The sequence below is a fragment of the Dendrobates tinctorius genome, unplaced genomic scaffold, assembly GCF_039654945.1.
Source record: "Dendrobates tinctorius isolate UK_male_01 unplaced genomic scaffold, ASM3965494v1 ptg000157l, whole genome shotgun sequence".
NCBI lineage: Eukaryota > Metazoa > Chordata > Amphibia > Anura > Dendrobatidae > Dendrobates > Dendrobates tinctorius.
The window spans coordinates 4360384-4382497 of record NW_027361824.1 but is presented as its reverse complement, the minus strand read 5'-3'; positions in this window follow the sequence as shown (position 1 = coordinate 4382497).

Genomic DNA, 22114 nt, shown 5'->3' with positions numbered 1-22114 from the left:
CCCCCCATAGAGTATACTGCAGCTTCATAGAGTATAATGCAGCCCCATAAAGTAAAATGCATCTCCAGATATCACAATGAGGCCCCATAGAGTATAATGCAGCCCTATAGAGTACAATGCAGCCCCCTAAAGAGTATAATGCAGCCCCATAAACGTAGCCCCACAAAGTACAATGCAGCCCTATCAAGTATAATGCAACCTCATAGAGTATAATGCTGCCTCCTTTGGAGTATAATGCACCCTCATATAATATAATGCAGCCCCATAGATTATAATGCAGCCCCATAGAGTACAATGTGGCCCCATAGATTACAATGCAGCCCCAAGGAGTATAATGCAGCCCCATAGTGTATAATGCAGCCCACATAGGGTATAAGGCAACCCCATAGAGTATAATGCAGCCCCATAGATTATAATGCAGCCCAACAGAGTACAATGTGGCCTTATAGGTTACAATGCAGCGTCAAGTATAACGTAGCCCCATAAAGTACAATGCAACCCCAAGGAGTATAATGCAGATCCATAGAGTACATATAGTATAATGCTGCCCCACAGAGTATAACACAGCCCCATAGAGTACAATGCAGCCCCATAGACTGCATTGTAGCTCCAGAGTATAATGCAGACCTGATAGATTATAATGAAGTCCCGTAAGGTATAATGTAGCCTCATAGAGTATGATGCTGCCTCATAGAGTACAATGCACCCACACAGAGTACAACGCAGCCCCATAGAGTGCAATTCAGCTCCATAGAGTACAATGCAGCCCCGTCGCATATAATGCAGCCCCATCAAGAGTATAATGCATCCTCGCATAGAGTACAATATAGACTCAGAGTTTTTCAGCCAATATTTTCATTCAAAAAGTTAAATGGTGCTCCTTCCCTTCTGAGCCCTGCTGTGTGCCCAAACAGTAGATTTCCCCCACAAATAGGGCACTGACGTACTCAGGAGAAATTGAACAACAAATTTTGCTGGACATTTTCTTGAGTTAGCCTTGTAAGAATAAGAAAGTAAGGGTCTAAATTCAAATTTTTGTGAAAAAGTTAAATGTTTATTTTTTCCTCCCACATTGCTTCAGTTCTCATGAAGCAACTGAAGGGTTAATAAAGTTCTTGAATGTAGTTTTGAGTAGCTTGAGGGGTGTAGTTATTCGAATGGTGTCACTTTTGGAATTTTCTGTCATAAAGGCCCCTTAAAGTCACTTCAAATGTGAGGTGGTCCCTAAAAAATGTTTTTTTTTTTTAAGTTATGGTGGAAAAATGAGAAATCGCTGGTCAACTATTAACCCTTATAACTTCCTAACAAAAAAATTATGCTTCCAAAATTGTGATGATGAAAAGCAGATATGTGGGAAATGTTATTTATTAACTATTTTGTGTGATTTGACTCTCTGATTTAAGGGTACAAAAATTAAAAGTTTTAAAAATTGCAAAATTTTGCCAATTTTTGACAAATTTCTGGTTTTTTTTTTTTTTTTTTATAAATAAACGCAAATTATATTGAAGAAATGTTACCACTATCATAAAGTACGATATGTCATGAAAAAACTATGTCAGAATTAGTGGGATCTGTTGAAGCAATTGAGAGTTATTATCTCAGGAAATGACAGTGGTCAGAATTGTACAATTTGGCCTGGTCTTTGAAGGGGTTCTCCACTACTAGGACAGCCCCTTCTTAAAGCAAATGTTCGGCCCCAGTAACGTAATAAAGCCTATACTCCCCTCATGTGCCGGCTCCGTTCCCGCGGTGTCGGCAGTCGCTCTCCCCGGGGCTGTGATGTGGTGGAATGACACGTGATGCCCGGCACCCGATCAGCGGTGGCATCACTGTCTGAGCCTTCGGGCAAACAACATGAGAACGAAGTCTGAAGATCACTGGCTTCAGTGATGTGTGATGGAGCAATATGTCAGCACTTGGGGCACCACTTTTAGGTTTTGCCAAGGGCCCCACTCTGTGTAAACCATCCCTGTGATGTCCATGGCCGAGTAACGCAAAATTCACTTATCCGGGTGGTGGGTGTTATAGTATTGGGGCTGGAGGGGTTTGTGTGCCAGGGCTGCTTTTTTGTCCCAGTCTGGCCACAGTCCCATCCATTCAAGTCTTAGGGTCCCAGTTACTGGACTAAAGCTGTAGTCTGGGGGTCTGCTGTGGACCCCAGGGATATCTAATACCCAGCAGATTTGGGCAGTACAGGAACCTGGGGAGTTTTTCAGGAGGATTTGAAAGGTTGACTCACCAAACCCTGACTAATGCACTAGCAGGATGCAGCAGACCTCCAATGATAAAGGCTGGGGCAGCACAGGTGCAAACCACTGATGAGAACAGCCCAAGAGGGTCCGGCTGCCTAGTGGCACTTTGCACCACACTTATCTGTGTGACTGATGTCCTATGCAAGCCTTATTTGTGTGCATTTTTTCCACTAGGCAGCCGGACCCTCTTGGGCTGTTTTCATCAGTGGTTTGCACCTGTGCTGCCCCAGCCTTTATCAGTGGAGAGGTCTGCTGCATCCTGCTAGTGCATTACTCAGGGTTTGGTGAGTCAACCTTTCAAATGTGTTTTTTTGAATTTTTGGGAATTTTTTCCTATTTTCTTATGTGCGCTGTTGAGTTTTTCAGGAGGATCACGCTATACAGCCTGCCACTGTCTTTTGTTCCGGAGCGTCTATTTGTAATCTCTTTGGTTATTTTTTTTACAACATTTTTGGTCGCTGTTTTTACTTAAAAAAAACCACATCAACTTGTATTGAGTAATCTAATGGCGGCGTCCAAGGAGAAGTTTTTTTGGTCGGGTCACTATTTCTAACCACTCTGCATGGTCGGAAACCTGAAGCTGAAAAGCCGTAACAAATGACCAGCGGGCCGCTCTGACACCGCGCGGGGGGGGGGGCATGATCATTAATTTAGTGCTTTTTCAGTCGGGTTCCAGAGTGGAATCGCATGGGAAAGACGTGGTGTACACGTGTCCTTTAGGCGCCCATTCACACTGGAGAAGACATGGAGCACAAGTGAGGATAACCCTTCTCTATGCACAGCGCCCCCCATCAACAACCAGAGTAATGACAGAAGCAAACAAGTGAGGAGGAAATCAAGCCACAATTCTGCAGAACCTGGGTGGCCTCCATTCTGACCTCAGGACAAGTTATATAAATACATTTTCTTCTGGAGATGTAATTCTGCGGCAGAACAGAGATGAGGGAAATAACCTGAACTCCCCCGACAGTTGCACCCGGGACCCTCGGGGGTTAAACAGAATGGAATCTTCATGGTAACATTGTATCCACCTAGTATATTTCTACAGAGAGTGATGGAGCCTGAGACTGCAACCTCTGCCCTTCTCCAGGAGTAGCATCTTCTCCCCACCACCGCCCTTATGAAAAGGAGGAAATATAGGATTCCAAGAAATACAGAAAATCCGGGAGCTTCTAAGGACTGTCTGCAGCTAGGACCCCAATCACACCCACTACCCCCTATAGATGGTCATATAGATCGTATTACCACCCCTGAGCATGGGGCCTATACAAGACAATGGGCACCATTGATATCATACAAGTGCTTCATACTAAATTAGAAAATCATCAAAAATTTAATTTACTTCTTCAATACAAAAAGTGACTCTCCTCTATTCTATAGAGTCATTACACACAGAGTGATCTATTCCACGGGTTTATTTCTGGTAATGTTGATGATTATGGCTTACAGCCAATGACAACCCAAAAGTCATTATCTCAGTACATTAGAATAATTCACAATAAACCCCTGTACAGGCTCCTAAGTGTTTATAAAGGTCCCTTAGTCTGTTTCAGTAGCTCCACAATCATGGGGAAGACTGCTGACCTGACAGATGCCCAGAAGGCAGTCACTGACACACTCCACAAGGAGGAGAAGCCACAAAAGGTCATTGCTAAAGAAGCCGGCTGTTAACAGAGTGCTGTATCCAAGAATATTAATGGAAGGTGGAGTGGAAGGAAAAAGTGTGGTAGAAAAAGGTGCACAAGCCACCGGGATAACCGCAGCCTGGAAAGGATTGTTAAGAAAAGGCCATTCAGTAATGTGGGGGAGATTCACAAGGAGCGGACTGCTGCTGGAGTCATTGCTTCACACCACACACAGACGTCTCCAGGACATGGGCTACAAGTGTCACATTCCTTGTGTCAGCCACTCATGCCCAATAGACAACGCCAGAAGTGTCTTACCTGGGCCGAGGAGAAGAAGAACCGGACTGTTGTCAGTGTCCAAGGTGTTGTTTTCAGATGAAGGTAAATTTTGCATTTCATTTGGAAATCGCGGTCCCAGAGTCTGGAGGAAGAGTGGAAAGGCCACAATCCAAGCTGCTGGAGGTCTAGTGTGAAGTCTCCACCATCAGTGATGGTTTGGGGAGCCATGTCATCTGCTGCTGTAGGTCCACTGTGTTTTATCAAGACCAAAGTCAGCGCAGCCGTCTACCAGGACATGTTAGAGCACTTCATGCTTCCCTCTGCCGACAAGCTTTATGGAGATGGAATGTCACTCTCCAGCAGGACTTGGCCCCTGTCCACACTGCCAAAAGGACCAATACCTGGTGTACACACAACAGTATCACTGGGCTTGATTGGCAGCAAACTCATCTGACCAGGCTCGGCCTGGCCTGGCGGGGTATCGGGTAAATGCCCGGTGGGCCCCGAGGGTCGCGAGGGGCCCTTTAAATTTCCTGCCCCTTTAACTGTTTAGGGGCCAGGCCCTTTAAGAGCGCACGTGCACATACTTAATCTTGGCTTTGCGCACACCGCGCGCAGTCGGGCGGCAGCCCCCTGGCTGTCTCCGGTGGCGGCGGCGGCTCCTGAGCATCTGATGAGTCACCCTCCTGGGCGCCGTGTGACCTTGTTGCAGTGCAGTGTTTCGCGCGGCGCCGCGGCCTGTTTTTGATGGGCGGTGAGTCACCGCCCCCCGCGCTCTTCCTCTTCTGTAGCTGGCTGCTGCCTGGCTGATAGCAGCGCCAGCACACAGAACAGAAGAGGACGTCGCCGGCGCCGCTCATCCTGCTGCTGCCGCTCCTGGTCCTGTGTGTTATAGACAGTGTACACAGGCAGCCCTGGCTAAGCCCTCTGGTCTGCGGGTCCGGTGAGTGTATAAAATAGCAGGGGAAGGGGTCCAGGGGACACTAGGGGAGACAGACAGTCACAGACTAGTCCAATGTCCACGACTGATGGCTTGCTGTGTGGTGGTGGGTGGTGGTGGTGGACTCTGCCGGGTTCCCTAACTCCTGCAGCCCTGCGGCCTGCCCAGTGCCGCGTCCAATGTCCTCCACCTCGGTCATGCAGCTCTGCTGGCTCCCGACTACCGCTGTTCTGCAGTGCCGGACAGTGCCGGCCCGGCTGTGTGGTGGTGGCGTTGTGTGCTCTCTGCCGGGCTCCCTGTCTGACTCCTGCAGCCCTGCGGCCTGCTCAGTGCATCCAGTGTCCTCCTCCTCGGTCATGTAGCTCTGCCGGCTCCCGACTACCGCTGTCCTGCAGTGCCGGCCCGGCTGTGTGGAGGTGGTGGTGTGTGCTCTCTGCCGGGCTCCCTGTCTGAGTCCTGCAGCCCTGCGGCCTGACCAGTGCGTCCGGTGTCCTCCTCCTCCTTGGAGTCTTGCAGCGTTGCTCTGCCGGCTCCCGACTACTGCAGTCCTGCAGTGCTGGCCCGGCTGTGTGGTGGTGGTGGTGGCGTTGTGTGCTCTCTGTCGGGCTCCCTGTCTGACTCCTGCAGCCCTGCGGCCTGCCCAGTGCGTCTAGTGTCCTCCTCTTCGGAGTCATGCAGCTCTGCTCTGCTGGCTCCCGACTACCGCTGTCCTGCGGTGCCGGCCCGGCTGTGTGGTGGTGGTGTGTGCTCTCCGCCTGGCTCCCTGTCTGACTCTTGCCCTGCAGCCTGCCCTGTGTAGAGAATGATGGCTAGCCTGGCGTGGTGAGCTGCTCTGCTGTCTCTGCACACTCCCTGTTGGGACCCCAATGAGAGTAAAATAGGTTTCTGGGGCCCCCAGAAACCTATTTTTCCTCTCATTGTGGCCCCATCAGGTAGCCGGCACAGCTTCCAGGGAGCATGGTGACGAAAATGATATACTATTAAACTGCGTAGGCAACAACCGTGGGGTTCCCAGAATCCTATTTTTCCTCTCATTGTGGCCCCATCAGGTAGCCGGCACAGCTTCCAGGGAGGGTGCTGAGATTATATATACTATTACACACTGCGTAGGCGACCACCGTGGGGGTCCCCAGTCTGGAGGCCCCCATGGTGGTCGCCTACGCAGTGTGTAAAAGTATATATAATCTCGCCACCCTCCCTGGAAGCTGTGCCGGCTACCTGATGGGGCCACAATGAGAGGAAAAATAGGATTCTGAGGACCCCACGGTTGTTGCCTACGCAGTTTAATAGTATATCATTCTCATCACCATGCTCCCTGGAAGCTGTGCCGGAGCAGAGGAGGCCATAGTATGCTGCATGGAGGAGCGGGGGGGGGCCATAATGTGCTGCATGGAGATGCAGTGGGGCCATAATGTGCTACATGGAGGAGCAGGGGGCCCATAATACTGTATGAATGAGCAGGTGCCCCATAATACTGTATGGAGGAGCATTATATGGGGCCCATAATACTGTATGGCGGACTATGAGGAGCACATAATACTGTATGGCGGACTATGTGGTTGCACATAATACTATATGGCTGACAATGTGATTGCCTATAATACTGTATGGCGGACTATGTGGTTGCCCATAATACTGTATGGCAGACTATGTGGTGCCCATAATACTGTATGGCGGACTATGAGGTGCCCATAATACTGTATGTCGGACTATGTGGGTGCTCAAAATACTATATGGCGGACTATGTGGTTTCCCATAATACTGTATGGTGGACTATGTGGGTGCTCATAATACTGTATGGTGGACAATGTGGTTGCCCATAATACTGTATGGCGGACTATGTGGTTGCCCATAATACTGTATGGCGGACTATGAGGTGCCCATAATACTGTATGGCGGACTATGAGGTGCCCATAATACTCTTTTTTGGACTATGTGGGTGCTTATAATACTGTATGGAAGACTATGTGGTTTCCCATAATACTGTATGGCGGACTGTTATGATTGGGTCACTGAGGAGGAAAACAAAACCAAGCTAAGTCACAGAAAACCAGAGAGGTTGGTAACTACGCGGATTGTAGACCCCTGATCCTAACCACATAACTAGCAGTAGCCGTGGAGCGTACCTACGATGATTATAGATGCCTCGTCACAGCCAGAGGACTAAATAAGACTAAAGCATGAAAAAGGGGAGATCTAAACTGCCCCATAGTAGACCACAAAGGAATAGACAGCCCCCACACATGTATTGACGGTGAAACAAGATGAAAGCACAAACACAGGTAGGAAAATAGGCTGAGCAAACGATGGGGCCCACACTAACTAGAAAGGACAGGAAAGGAAAGATACTGTCTGCAATCACGCCAAAAATCCCTGCAAAAAATGTCCAACACTTCTGATAGCAAAAAAACCCTGAAGTCACTAGACTTCACCAACTATAACAGCACTCTGGCATATTCTGAGAACAGAGCAAAAAGAGGCCAATCTAATAAGGGACAAAAAGCAAACTGGCACAAACAGTAACATAAGAAAGAAAATTCAGCACAGCCCCAGCCGGGGCTGGCTGACCACACAAAAACTGAATAGACAAAGCCAAATCAAATGTGAACATTAGCAGAGAAAACTTAGCTTGAGAAGGCAGGAACTGAACTGGAAACCAAGACCTCAGGAGGCAGGAAAAAGTCACCAGCAAGGGAATAGGGAGTCGGCTGTCTTAAATCCAGTCTGAGACTCCAGATGTCCAATCGTCATCCTCATTATCAGGTGGCAGGTCTCCGTTAATTAGATCAGCTTCATTACCTCCTGCCACCACCAGAGGGAGCCCGGAAAGAGAACTCACAACTCCTCTGTCAGCACAAACAGTTCCCTCACCAGAAACCAGAGGCAGACCAGAAAATGAGTTCACAACAGCGGACTATGTGGTTGCCCATAATACTGTATGGTGGACAATGTGGATGCCCATAATACTGTATGGCGGACTATGTGGTTGCCCATAATACTGTATGGCGGACTATGTGGAGCCCATAATACTGTATGGTGGACTATGAGGTGCCCATAATACTGTTTTTCGGACTGTGTGGGTGCTCATAATACTGTATGGAAGACTATGTGGTTTCCCATAATACTGTATGGCGGACTATGTGGTTGCCCATAATACTGTATGGCGGACTATGTGGAGCCCATAATTCTGTATGGCGGACTATGTGGTGCCCATAATACTGTATGGCGGACTATGTGGAGCCCATAATTCTGTATGGCGGACTATGTGGTGCCCATAATACTGTATGGCGGACTATGTGGAGCCCATAATTCTGTATGGCGGACTATGTGGTTGCTCATAATATTATATGGCAGACTATGTGGACCCACTCGGCAGAATGTGGAGCTTTTATCCCCATTAGACTGGAGTGGCATGTCTGACTTGATCACTGATCCATTCATTCCCTCAGTGGCTGAACTTGTTTTTTTTTTGAAGCCCCAAAGAGAATGAATGGAGCTGCGGTCAGATATCCCACCTGCCGCTCCATTTTAAAATGGGGATAAGTGTCCTATCAGGGATAAAACTTCCTCATTCTTCCAATCAGTACAGTTTCTAATGGTCGGACCTAAGTGATCATCTGTCCTGTGGAGTCCATGGATCGGTGATAACTTGTTTTAACCAAAGAACCCCATTAATGTAAGCTACTCTAATTATACCTCCCAGTTATGGGAGCGCACAGTAGATGTGCAGGAGCCGCCTGTGTGTTACAGCCGATGCTCCACTATAATGGGGATAACGACTGACAGATATTTGCATATAACCGTAGGGTGGACCCCTAGAGTCCATTCCCCTGGTGGGCCCCAGACACCCCAGTCCGACCCTGCGCCTGACCTTAACCCCATAGAGAATCTATGGAGTATTGTCAAGAGAAAGATGAGAGACACCAGACCCAACAATGCAGACGAGCTGAAGGCTGCTATCAAAGCAACCTGGGCTTCCATAACCCCTCAGCAGTGCCACAGGCTGATCGCCTCCATGCCTCACCGCATTGATGCAGTAATTGATGCCAAAGGAGCCCGACCAAGTATTGAGTGCACTTACTGATCATACATTTCAGTAGGACAACATTTCAGATTTTCCAACCATTTTTCAAGCTGGTGTTATAAAGTATTCTAATTTACTGAGATAATGACTTTTGGGTTTGAAAATAGAAATAGATCACTCTGTGTGTAATGACTCTGTATAATATGTGAGTTTCACTTTTTGTATTGAAGAACGGAAATAAATTCACTTTTTCATGATTTTCTAATTTAGTGAGAAGCTCTTGTATTTGTCACCAAATGTTCCCAGAAAAAGAGTGAAACCTCCCAATCTCCGAGGGCCGACTAAAACGTATTGAAATTTTCCAGTATTTAAGGATCCAAGAAGCTTTCTCTTCTCGAGGGTCTTACAGAGTCAGGGGCAGGTGGTACATGGTAGAGAATGGGGTGGAGGGGACATGGCCTCCAAAAGGGGATGTGGCTACGGTCAAAATATCCAATGAGAAACTGCCCCTCTCCCACATGGCAAGTGGCTAAATCTGGCGAGTATGCCTGCATGGATATCAGTGTAAATGTTGCCCAATACAGATGCTGTAGTTCCATCTCATTGGCACTGTGTTTAATATACAACATAGCAAATGGGAGCAAAGGTTCGTACCCTGGAGCCATACAATACAATCTGTGGTGCCACCCTGGAGCCATACGGTACAATGCATGGTGCCATGCTGGAGCCGTGGTGCCACACAGTACAACAAATGATGCTATCCTGCAGCCCGGCATTGCCCAGGCATAGTAACTAACAGTGGTTAGTTGTAGCAAATTATAATGATTATCCTCCATCCCATAGTCCCGTGCCCATATACTTATCACACATCCTCCATCCCATAGTCCCGTGCCCATATACACAACATACATCCTCCATCCCATAGTCCCGTGCCCATATACTTATCACACATTCTCCATCCCATAGTCCCGTGCCCATATACACAACATACATCCTCCATCCCATAGTCCAGTGCCCATATACCCATCACACATCTGCCATCCCATAGGCCCGTGCACATATACCCATCACACATCCTCCATCCCATAGTCCAGTGCCCATATACCCATCACACATCCTCCATCCCATAGTCCAGTGCCCATATACCCATCACACATCCTCCATCCCATAGTCCCGTGCCCATATACCCATCACACATCCTCCATCCCATAGTCCAGTGCCCATATACACATCATACATATCCTCAATCCCATAGTCCAGTGCCCATATACCCGTCACACATCCTCCATCCCATAGTCCCGTGCCCATATACCCAGCACACATATCCTCCATTCTATAGTCTCGTGCCCATATACACAACATACATCCTCCATTCTATAGTCCAGTGCCCATATACTCATCATACATATCCGCCATCCCATAGGCCCGTGCACATATACCCATCACACATCCTCCATCCAATAGTCCAGTGCCCATATACACATCATACATATCCTCCATCCCATAGTCCAGTGCCCATATACCCGTCACACATCCTCCATCCCATAGTCCAGTGCCCATATACCCATCACACATCCTCCATCCCATAGTCCAGTGCCCATATACCCATCACACATCCTCCATCCCATAGTCCCGTGCCCATATACCCATCACACATCCTCCATCCCATAGTCCAGTGCCCATATACACATCATACATATCCTCCATCCCATAGTCCAGTGCCCATATACCCGTCACACATCCTCCATCCCATAGTCCCATGCCCATATACCCAGCACACATATCCTCCATCCCATAGTCCCATGCCCATATACCCATCACACATCCTCCATCCCATAGTCCAGTGCCCATATACACATCATACATATCCTCCATCCCATAGTCCCGTGCCCATATACCCAGCACACATATCCTCCATCCCATAGTCCCATGCCCATATACTAATCACACATCCTCCATCCCATAGTCCCATGCCCATATACTTATCACACATCCTCCATCCCATAGTCCCGTGCCCATATACACATCATACATATCCTCCATCCCATAGTCCAGTGCCCATATACCCGTCACACATCCTCCATCCCATAGTCCCGTGCCCATATAACCAGCACACATATCCTCCATCCCATAGTCCCATGCCCAAATACTTATCACACATCCTCCATCCCATAGTCCCGTGCCCATATACACATCATACATATCCTCCATCCCATAGTCCAGTGCCCATATACCCATCATACATATCTTCCATCCCATAGTCCCGTGCCCATATACACATCATACATATCCTCCATCCCATAGTCCAGTGCCCATATACCCATCACACATATCCTCCATCCCATAGTCCCAGGCCCATATACTTATCACACATCCTCCATCCCATAGTCCCGTGCCCATATACACATCATACATATCCTCCATCCCATAGTCCAGTGCCCATATACCCATCATACATATCTTCCATCCCATAGTCCCATGCCCATATACACATCATACATATCCTCCATCCCATAGTCCAGTGCCCATATACCCATCACACATCCTCCATCCCATAGTCCCGTGCCCATATACCCATCACACATATCCTCCATCCCATAGTCCAGTGCCCATATACCCATCACACATCCTCCATCCCATAGTCCAGTGCCCATATACCCATCACACATCCTCCATCCCATAGTCCAGTGCCCATATACACATCATACATATCCTCCATCCCATAGTCCAGTGTCCATATACCCATCACACATCCTCCATCCCATAGTCCAGTGTCCATATACCCATCACACATCCTCCATCCCATAGTCCCGTGCCCATATACCCATCACACATCCTCCATCCCATAGTCCAGTGCCCATATACACATCATACATATCCTCCATCCCATAGTCCAGTGCCCATATACCCGTCACACATCCTCCATCCCATAGTCCCGTGCCCATATACCCAGCACACATATCCTCCATCCCATAGTCCCATGCCCATATACCCATCACACATCCTCCATCCCATAGTCCAGTGCCCATATACACATCATACATATCCTCCATCCCATAGTCCAGTGCCCATATACCCGTCACACATCCTCCATCCCATAGTCCAGTGCCCATATACCCATCACACATCCTCCATCCCATAGTTCAGTGCCCATATACCCATCACACATCCTCCATCCCATAGTCCCGTGCCCATATACCCATCACACATCCTCCATCCCATAGTCCAGTGCCCATATACACATCATACATATCCTCCATCCCATAGTCCAGTGCCCATATACCCGTCACACATCCTCCATCCCATAGTCCAGTGCCCATATACCCAGCACACATATCCTCCATCCCATAGTTCCATGCCCATATACCCATCACACATCCTCCATCCCATAGTCCAGTGCCCATATGCGCATCATACATATCCTCCATCCCATAGTCCCGTGCCCATATACCCAGCACACATATCCTCCATCCCATAGTCCCATGCCCATATACTAATCACACATCCTCCATCCCAAAGTCCCATGCCCATATACTTATCACACATCCTCCATCCCATCGTCCCGTGCCCATATACACATCATACATATCCTCCATCCCATAGTCCAGTGCCCATATACCCGTCACACATCCTCCATCCCATAGTCCCGTGCCCATATACCCAGCACACATATCCTCCATCCCATAGTCCCATGCCCATATACCCATCACACATCCTCCATCCCATAGTCCAGTGCCCATATACCCATCACACATCCTCCATCCCATAGTCCAGTGTCCATATACACATCATACATATCCTCCATCCCATAGTCCCGTGCCCATATACCCAGCACACATATCCTCCATCCCATAGTCCCATGCCCATATACTTATCACACATCCTCCATCCCATAGTCCCGTGCCCATATACACATCATACATATCCTCCATCCCATAGTCCAGTGCCCATATACCCGTCACACATCCTCCATCCCATAGTCCCATGCCCATATACCCAGCACACATATCCTCCATCCCATAGTCCCATGCCCATATACTTATCACACATCCTCCATCCCATAGTCCGGTGCCCATGTACACATCATACATATCCTCCATCCCATAGTCCAGTGCCCATATACCCATCATACATATCCTCCATCCCATAGTCCAGTGCCCATATACCCATCACACACATCCTCCATCCCATAGTCCAGTGCCCATATACCCATCACACATATCCTCCATCCCATAGTCCCATGCCCATATACACATCATACATATCCTCCATCCCATAGTCCAGTGCCCATATACCCATCATACATATCCTCCATCCCATAGTCCAGTGCCCATATACCCATCACACATATCCTCCATCCCATAGTCCCATGCCCATATACACATCATACATATCCTCCATCCCATAGTCCAGTGCCCATATACCCATCACACATATCCTCCATCCCATAGTCCCATGCCCATATACACATCATACATATCCTCCATCCCATAGTCCCATGCCCATATACCCATCACACATCCTCCATCCCATAGTCCCGTGCCCATGTACACATCATACATATCCTCCATCCCATAGTCCAGTGCCCATATACCCATCATACATATCCTCCATCCCATAGTCCAGTGCCCATATACCCATCACACATATCCTCCATCCCATAGTCCAGTGCCCATATACCCATCACACATATCCTCCATCCCATAGTCCCATGCCCATATACACATCATACATATCCTCCATCCCATAGTCCAGTGCCCATATACCCATCATACATATCCTCCATCCCATAGTCCAGTGCCCATATACCCATCACACATCCTCCCTCCCATAGTCCAGTGCCCATATACCCATCATACATATCCTCCATCCCATAGTCCCATGCCCATATGCCCATCATATATATCCTCCATGCTCCATCCCATAGTCCAGTGCCCATATACCCATCACACATCCTCCATCCCATAGCCCCGTGCCCATATACACATCATACATATCCTCCATCCCATAGTCCCGTGCCCATATACCCATCACACATCCTCCATCCCATAGTCCCGTGTCCATATACCCATCACACATATCCTCCATCCCATAGTCCCGTGCCCATATACCCAGCACACATATCCTCCATCCCATAGTCCCATGCCAATATACCCATCATATATATCCTCCATCCTCCATCCCATAGTCCCGTGCCCATATACCCATCATACATATCCTCCATCCCATAGTCCCGTGCTCATATACCCATCACACATCCTCCATCCCATAGTCCCGTTCCCATATACCCATCATACATATCCTCCATCCCATAGTCCCGTGCCCATATACCCATCACACATCCTCCATCCCATAGTCCCGTGCCCATATACCCATCACACATCCTCCATCCCATAGTCCAGTGCCCATATACACGTCATACATATCCTCCATCCCGTAGTCCAGTGCCCATATACCCATCATACATATCTTCCATCCCATAGTCCCGTGCCCATATACACATCATACATATCCTCCATCCCATAGTCCCGTGCCCATATACCCATCATACATATCCTCCATCCCATAGTCCTGTGCCCATATACCCATCATACATATCCTCCATCCCATAGTCCCGTGCCCATATACCCATCATACATATCCTCCATCCCATAGTCCCGTGCCCATATACCCATCATACATATCCTCCATCCCATAGTCCCGTGCCCATATACACATCATACATATCCTCCATCCCATAGTCCCGTGCCCATATACCCATCATACATATCCTCCATCCCATAGTCCCGTGCCCATATACCCATCATACATATCCTCCATCCCATAGTCCCGTGCCCATATACCCATCATACATATCCTCCATCCCATAGTCCCGTGCCCATATACCCATCATACATATCCTCCATCCCATAGTCCCGTGCCCATATACACATCATACATATCCTCCATCCCATAGTCCCGTGCCCATATACCCATCGTACATATCCTCCATCCCATAGTCCCGTGCCCATATACCCATCATACACATCCTCCATCCCATAGTCCCGTGCCCATATACCCATCATACATATCCTCCATCCCATAGTCCCGTGCCCATATACCCATCATACATATCCTCCATCCCATAGTCCCGTGCCCATATACCCATCATACATATCCTCCATCCCATAGTCCCGTGCCCATATACCCATCATACATATCCTCCATCCCATAGTCCCGTGCCCATATACCCATCATACATATCCTCCATCCCATAGTCCCGTGCCCATATACACATCATACATATCCTCCATCCCATAGTCCCGTGCCCATATACCCATCGTACATATCCTCCATCCCATAGTCCCGTGCCCATATACCCATCATACATATCCTCCATCCCATAGTCCCGTGCCCATATACCCATCGTACATATCCTCCATCCCATAGTCCCGTGCCCATATACCCATCATACATATCCTCCATCCCATAGTCCCGTGCCCATATACCCATCATACATATCCTCCATCCCATAGTCCCGTGCCCATATACCCATCATACATATCCTCCATCCCATAGTCCCGTACCCATATACCCATCATACATATCCTCCATCCCATAGTCCCGTGCCCATATACACATCATACATATCCTCCATCCCATAGTCCCGTGCCCATATACCCATCGTACATATCCTCCATCCCATAGTCCCGTGCCCATATACCCATCATACATATCCTCCATCCCATAGTCCCGTGCCCATATACCCATCGTACATATCCTCCATCCCATAGTCCCGTGCCCATATACCCATCATACATATCTTCCATCCCATTGTTATGGTCGGTGGAACGCACCAGATATAAAATAATAGGAGGTGCGTTCGCCGCCCGGGGTCCACCGTGCAGTAGATGGTAAGACCACTGCTGGGTAATGGCAGATGCACCAGGAGGTGACGTAGTGCGCACGGGTTAATGTCACCCGAACTCTAGGAGCGGCTCTGTTCAGACACATAGTCGCTGGGCATACATAAATGTAACGACGCTAGCCCTGTTAATGTCACGGGAGCCGGCGTGTGGCGTCGCAGCCGCGAACACCAAAAGCTGCTGTTAATGCAGCGCAGCGGCAACTAAAGCCGCAAGCGTCGGCGCCAAGAACCAGGCACCGACGGACGCTAGTGTAAGCGTGGAAAGCACAGTGGCGTGTAGCTTGCCACAATCTGGAGCTGACTAACCCAACACACAGTCACCATTCGTAGTATCCAAGGGAAGGGGTTTCATAATAAGTCAGACACCAGTCCATGCATCCATCATCATACACACACAGCATAATATGCTACACTAGCACATGGCAGAGCCGCCATGCGGGCTTTTTATAGCCATGCGCTTCCGGGACCTTCCAGTACCCTGGAAAGGACCAATCAGATCCGACACAGGACCTGCACATGTGACCCCTGCTCTCCAGTGAGAGGTCACCTTGCGGGCATGCCCAGTAACACAGCATGAGGACATAGCCTCTGGAGCGGTTCCCTGCAGAGCAGGTTGCGCTACCATTGCTGCACCAGAGGTGGCAGCAACATCCAGGCTGTCAGAGTGAGTCTGAGCAGCACCCGGAGCGGTCCAAGGATAATGGGAGACCGCAGGATGTCTGGCTCTGGATTCCCACTGTGCAGCGTCAGGAATCCGACGCCTAACACCCATAGTCCAGTGCCCATATACCATCATACATATCCTCCATCCCATATACCCATCATGCAGTCATATGTTAAAGTTTGGGCACCCCTATTAATGTTAACCTTTTTTCTTTATAACAATTTTGGTTTTTGCACCAGCTATTTCAGTTTCATATACAGTGGGGCAAAAAAGTATTTAGTCAGTCAGCAATAGTGTAAGTTCCACCACTTAAAAAGATGAGAGGCGTCTGTAATTTACATCATAGGTAGACCTCAACTATGGGAGACAAACTGAGAAAAAAAAATCCAGAAAATCACATTGTCTGTTTTTTTTTTCATTTTATTTGCATATTATGGTGGAAAATAAGTATTTGGTCAGAAACAAGCAATCAAGATTTCTGGCTCTCACAGACCTGTAACTTCTTCTTTAAGAGTCTCCTCTTTCCTCCACTCATTACCTGTAGTAATGGCACCTGTTTAAACTTGTTATCAGTATAAAAAGACACCTGTGCACACTCTCAAATAGTCTGACTCCAAACTCCACTATGGTGAAGACCAAAGAGCTGTCAAAGGACACCAGAAACAAAATTGTAGCCCTGCACCAGGCTGGGAAGACTGAATCTGCAATAGCCAACCAGCTTGGAGTGAAGAAATCAACTGTGGGAGCAATTATTAGAAAATGGAAGACATACAAGACCACTGATAATCTCCCTCGATCTGGTGCTCCACGCAAAATCCCACCCCGTGGGGTCAGAATGATCACAAGAACGGTGAGCAAAAATCCCAGAACCACGCGGGGGGACCTAGTGAATGAACTGCAGAGAGCTGGGACCAATGTAACAAGGCCTACCATAAGTAACACACTACGCCACCATGGACTCAGATCCTGCAGTGCCAGACGTGTCCCACTGCTTAAGCCTGTACATGTCCGGGCCCATCTGAAGTTTGCTAGAGAGCATTTGGATGATCCAGAGGAGTTTTGGGAGAATGTCCTATGGTCTGATGAAACCAAACTGGAACTGTTTGGTAGAAACACAACTTGTCGTGTTTGGAGGAAAAAGAATACTGAGTTGCATCCATCAAACACCATACCTACTGTAAAGCATGGTGGTGGAAACATCATGCTTTGGGGCTGTTTCTCTGCAAAGGGGCCAGGACGACTGATCCGGGTACATGAAAGAATGAATGGGGCCATGTATCGTGAGATTTTGAGTGCAAACCTCCTTCCATCAGCAAGGGCATTGAAGATGAAACGTGGCTGGGTCTTTCAACATGACAATGATCCAAAGCACACCGCCAGGGCAACGAAGGAGTGGCTTCGTAAGAAGCATTTCAAGGTCCTGGCGTGGCCTAGCCAGTCTCCAGATCTCAACCCTATAGAAAACCTTTGGAGGGAGTTGAAAGTCCGTGTTGCCAAGCGAAAAGCCAAAAACATCACTGCTCTAGAGGAGATCTGCATGGAGGAATGGGCCAACATACCAACAACAGTGTGTGGCAACCTTGTGAAGACTTACAGAAAACGTTTGACCTCTGTCATTGCCAACAAAGGATATATCACAAAGTATTGAGATGAAATTTTGTTTCTGACCAAATACTTATTTTCCACCATAATATGCAAATAAAATGAAAAAAAAACAGACAATGTGATTTTCTGGATTTTTTTTTCTCAGTTTGTCTCCCATAGTTGAGGTCTACCTATGATGTAAATTACAGACGCCTCTCATCTTTTTAAGTGGTGGAACTTGCACTATTGCTGACTGACTAAATACTTTTTTGCCCCACTGTATCTAATAACTGATGGACTCAGTTATATTTCTGGATTCAGATGAGGTTTATTGTACTAACAGAAAATGTGCAATCTGCATTTAAACAAGATTTGACCGATGCAAAGTATGGGCACCCTTATCATTTTCTTGATTTGAACACTCCTAACTACTTTTTACTGACTTCCTGAAGCACTAAATTGGTTTTGTAACCTCATTGAGCTTTGAACTTCATAGCCAGGTGAATCAAATCATGAGAAAAGGTATTTAAGGTGGCCACTTGCAAGTAGTTCTCCTATTTGATTCTCCTATGAAGAGTGGCATCATGGGCTCCTCAAAACAACTCTCAAATGATCTGAAAACAAAGATTATTCAACATAGCTTTTCAGGGGAAGGATACAAAAAGTTGTCTCAGAGATTTAACCTGTCAGTTTCCACTGTGAGGAACATAGTAAGGAAATGGAAGAACACAGGTACAGTTCTTGTTAAGCCCAGAAGTGGCAGGCCAAGAAAAATATCAGAAAGGCAGAGAAGAAGAATGGTGAGAACAGTCAAGGACAATCCACAGACCACCTCCAAAGACCTGCAGCATCATCTTGCTGCAGATGGTGTCACTGTGCATCAGTCAACAATACAGAGCACTTTGCACAAGGAGAAGCTGTATGGGAGAGTGATGCGAAAGAAGCCGTTTCTGCAAGCACGCCACAAACAGAGTCGCCTGAGGTCTGCAAAAGCACATTTGGACAAGTCAGTTACATTTTGGAAGAAGGTCCTGTGGACTGATGAAACAAAGATTGAGTTGTTTGGTCATACAAAAAGGCGTTATGCATGGAGGCTAAAAAACACAGCATTCCAAGAAAAACACTTACTACCCACAGTAAAATTTGGTGGAGGTTCCATCATGCTTTGGGGCTGTGTGGCCAATGCCGGCACCGGGAATCTTGTTAAAGTTGAGGGTCGCATGGATTCAACACAATATCAGCAGATTCTTGACAATAATGTGCAAGAATCAGTGACGAAGTAGAAGTTACGCAGGGGATGGATATTTCAGCAAGACAATGATCCAAAACACCGCTCGAAATCTACTCAGGCATTCATGCAGAGGAACAATTACAATGTTCTGGAATGGCCATCCCAGTCCCCAGACCTGAGTATCATTGAATGTTATGAATGAGTCACCGTAGGAGGCAAAAACAGAAATACTAGCTAAGTCCAGAAAACCAGAGAAATTGGCAGCTATCAGATTGCAGACCCCTGAACCTAACAACAACAACTAGCAGTAGCCGTGGGGGGGTTCCTACGGTGCCCTAGACCCCTCGATCACAGCCGGAGAACTACATAGCCGAAAGACAGAAAGGGAAATCTAAACTGCCCCAGAGCAGACCCCAAAGCAATAGGCAGCCCCCAACATATAATGACGGTGAAGCAAGATGAAAAAACACTCACACAGATAGAAAGATAGGCTGAGCAAATGATGGGGCCCAAGCTAACTAAATACGACAGAATAGAAAAGCTGCTGTCTGCAATCTGCCAAAACCCTCTCAAAACAAGAGCCAACAGACTGATAGGGAAAAAAGCCCTGAAGACGCTAGGCTTCAAAAAGACTATATCAGTACTCAGGTATTTTCTGAAGACAGAGCAAAAAGGAATTCAGCTCACCCAGAAGGGGAAGGCAGAAATCCAGAAAAACAAGGCAAAACAAAACCAAAACACAAATGCAAAAAGCAGAGCAGAAAACTTAGCTTTTGAGGAGCAGGAATCAGACTGGTCTCCTAGAATCCCTCAGAGAAATCACCCGCAAGGCAGAAGGGCGTCGGCTGCCTTATATCCAGTCAGCAATTCCAGTCACCCAGTCATCATCATTCTGCTCAGGTGCTTTGTAATCAGCCTCACTACCTTCCTTCACCAGAAGAGGGAGTTCATCAGACCTCAATGGTGAAGGGGAAAATGAACTCACAACAGTACCTCCCCCTTGAGGAGGGGTCACCGAACCCTCATCCACGCCACCAGGGCGATCAGGGTGAGCCCGATGAAAGGCAAACACCAATCTTTTGGCATGAATATCAGAGGCAGAGACCCAGGAATTATCCTCCTGACCATAACCCTTCCACTTAACCAAATACTGGAGTCTCGGTCTAGCCAGACGGGAATCCAGTATCTTCTCTACCTCATATTCCATGTTACCTTCAACTAATACAGGGTCCGGAGGTGCCACCCCAGGAACAACTGGTTCAACAAACCTCTTCAACAAGGACTTATGAAACACATTATGAATTTTAAATGTGACAGGAAGAGCCAAACGAAAAGAGACCGGATTAATAATCTCCAAAATCTTGTAAGGTCCAATAAATCTAGGCTTAAACTTAGGAGAAGCCACATTCATAGCGATATTTTTTGATGATAACCAAACCATATCACCAACCTTAAACTGGGGACCAATGGTCCTATGTCGGTTGGAAAACCGCTGGGCCTTTTCCTGGGAGAGAGATAACTTATCTGCCACTTGGTCCCAGATCTGGTGCATTCTCTCCACCACAGTGTCAACACCTGGGCAGGAAGAAGGCTCCACCTGCCCTGAAGAAAATCGAGGATGAAACCCAAAGTTACAAAAAAAAGGTGACATCAAAGTGGCAGAACTAGCTCTATTATTTAAAGCAAATTCGGCCAAGGGCAAAAATGAAACCCAATCATCCTGATCTTAAATACGACTCCAAGGTTTGGTTTGTTCTCTCCGTCTGTCCATTGGTCTGAGGGTGAAAAGCAGAGGAGAAGGACAACTGAATTCCCAGCTTGGAACAGAAAGTCCTCCAAAATCTAGACACAAACTGAACTCCTCTGTCAGATACAATGTTCTCAGGAGTCCCGTGCAAGCGAACCACCTGTTGCAAAAACAGGGGCACCAACTCAGAGGAAGATGGCAACTTAGGGAGTGGTACAAGATGAACCATCTTAGAGAACCTATCACAAATCACCCAAATAACAGTCATTCTCTGAGAGACAGGCATATCAGAGATGAAATCCATTGAAATATGGGTCCATGGCCTCCTGGGGACCGGCAAAGGCATCAACAACCCACTAGAGAGAGAACAAGGTTTAGACCGGGAGTAAGTCCCACAGGACTGCACAAAATTCCTGACATCACGAGACAACGCGGGCCACCAAAAAGACCGACTCACCAGATCTCTAGTACCAAAAATACCTGGATGACCAGCCAATGCAGAGCAATAAACTTCAGACATCACTCTCTTCTTCCACTGGTCAGGAACATACAACTTTCCACTGGGACAACACTCAGGTTTGTCCTCCTGGAACTCTTCCAGAGCACGTCTCAAATCGGGCGAGATGGCAGAAAGAACTACCCCTTCGCCTAAGATGGTAGCAGGCTTGGTCACCACAGGAGAATCAGCAAAGAAGCTCCTAGAGAGGGTGTCTGCCTTGACATTCTTAGTGCCAGGCAGAAAAGAGACCACAAAATCAAAACGTGTAAAAAACAAGGCCCACCTAGCCTGTCTAGGGTTCAAGCGTTTGGCCGACTCCAGGTAAATCAAATTCTTGTGGTCAGTGAGGACCACGACTTGAT